Source organism: Macrobrachium nipponense, chromosome 21 (genome assembly GCF_015104395.2).
Source record: "Macrobrachium nipponense isolate FS-2020 chromosome 21, ASM1510439v2, whole genome shotgun sequence".
Taxonomy (NCBI): domain Eukaryota; kingdom Metazoa; phylum Arthropoda; class Malacostraca; order Decapoda; family Palaemonidae; genus Macrobrachium; species Macrobrachium nipponense.
Window position 1 is genome coordinate 28,348,004 of NC_087212.1, and position 731 is coordinate 28,348,734.

The following is a 731-nucleotide window of genomic DNA, read 5'->3' on the forward strand; positions in this document are numbered from 1 at the left end:
CTTACCTTCCCAGACAAACGTTTCCATCAGTCTCGATGGATGTGATTGCATCTGAAAACACTCCTCTCTTGATGAACTCCAAGTGACAGTTATATATATCGTTTGATATATAGGCCTTTTGCTTGTACAAACACTGTGGACAAGTTATAAATTCTATTAACGTTGTTTGGCCTAAGCCATGAATGAACGGTTAATTAACATTACACAAGCTAGGACATTTATGACCGTTCAAATCACCGTAAAACATTGCACCAAAACATAAGCACAATTAAACATGCATCATGAAACTGACATGTACAATCGATTAAATGCAGCCTGATATTCACATAAAATTAGCAACCGCAAACGTTTGAACTTCCCAGAAACGCGACGGAGTTGCTGACAAAACAAGCAGGCGTCCGTCCTCCACTCGAGTGCCGACGAATCCACCTCCCGCACTACTACGCGGCCAACAACCACTTGACTGAGTGAACGGAGAAAGTGAATGATCTCCCCACTGCAAACTTCTAACCCAAGAGCACACAATTACATTCGGCCCTCCCCGCCCTCCCTTACCCCCTCCTCACTCCTCTACCCTCCTCCGTTGGAGACACGCAACACGGAGCCCCCAAAACCGATCATGCTCACCTCTTCTTCCCGCTTTTTCTTCTGGAGTTTCAATCCTCCTTCATAACCTCGGTGATTCACACTCCAGAGCTGTTCTTCCCATGGCATACAGGAGCACAAAAGTA

At 45.6% G+C, this 731-nt stretch overlaps 1 protein-coding gene across 2 annotated transcripts in view; it reads right to left on the reverse strand.

Moving 5' to 3' along the window:
* Positions 1 to 476, reverse strand: part of LOC135197869 (heparan sulfate glucosamine 3-O-sulfotransferase 1-like) — a 265,961-nt gene extending 265,485 nt beyond the window's left edge. The window contains exon 1 of one of the 2 annotated variants that reach the window (XM_064225061.1): positions 6 to 476. The gene's annotated coding sequence lies outside the window, so the exon portion shown is untranslated. The remainder of the gene's footprint in view (positions 1 to 5) is intronic. The other variant, XM_064225063.1, reaches the window with a different exon arrangement.
* Between the last annotated feature and the right edge of the window lie 255 nt (positions 477 to 731).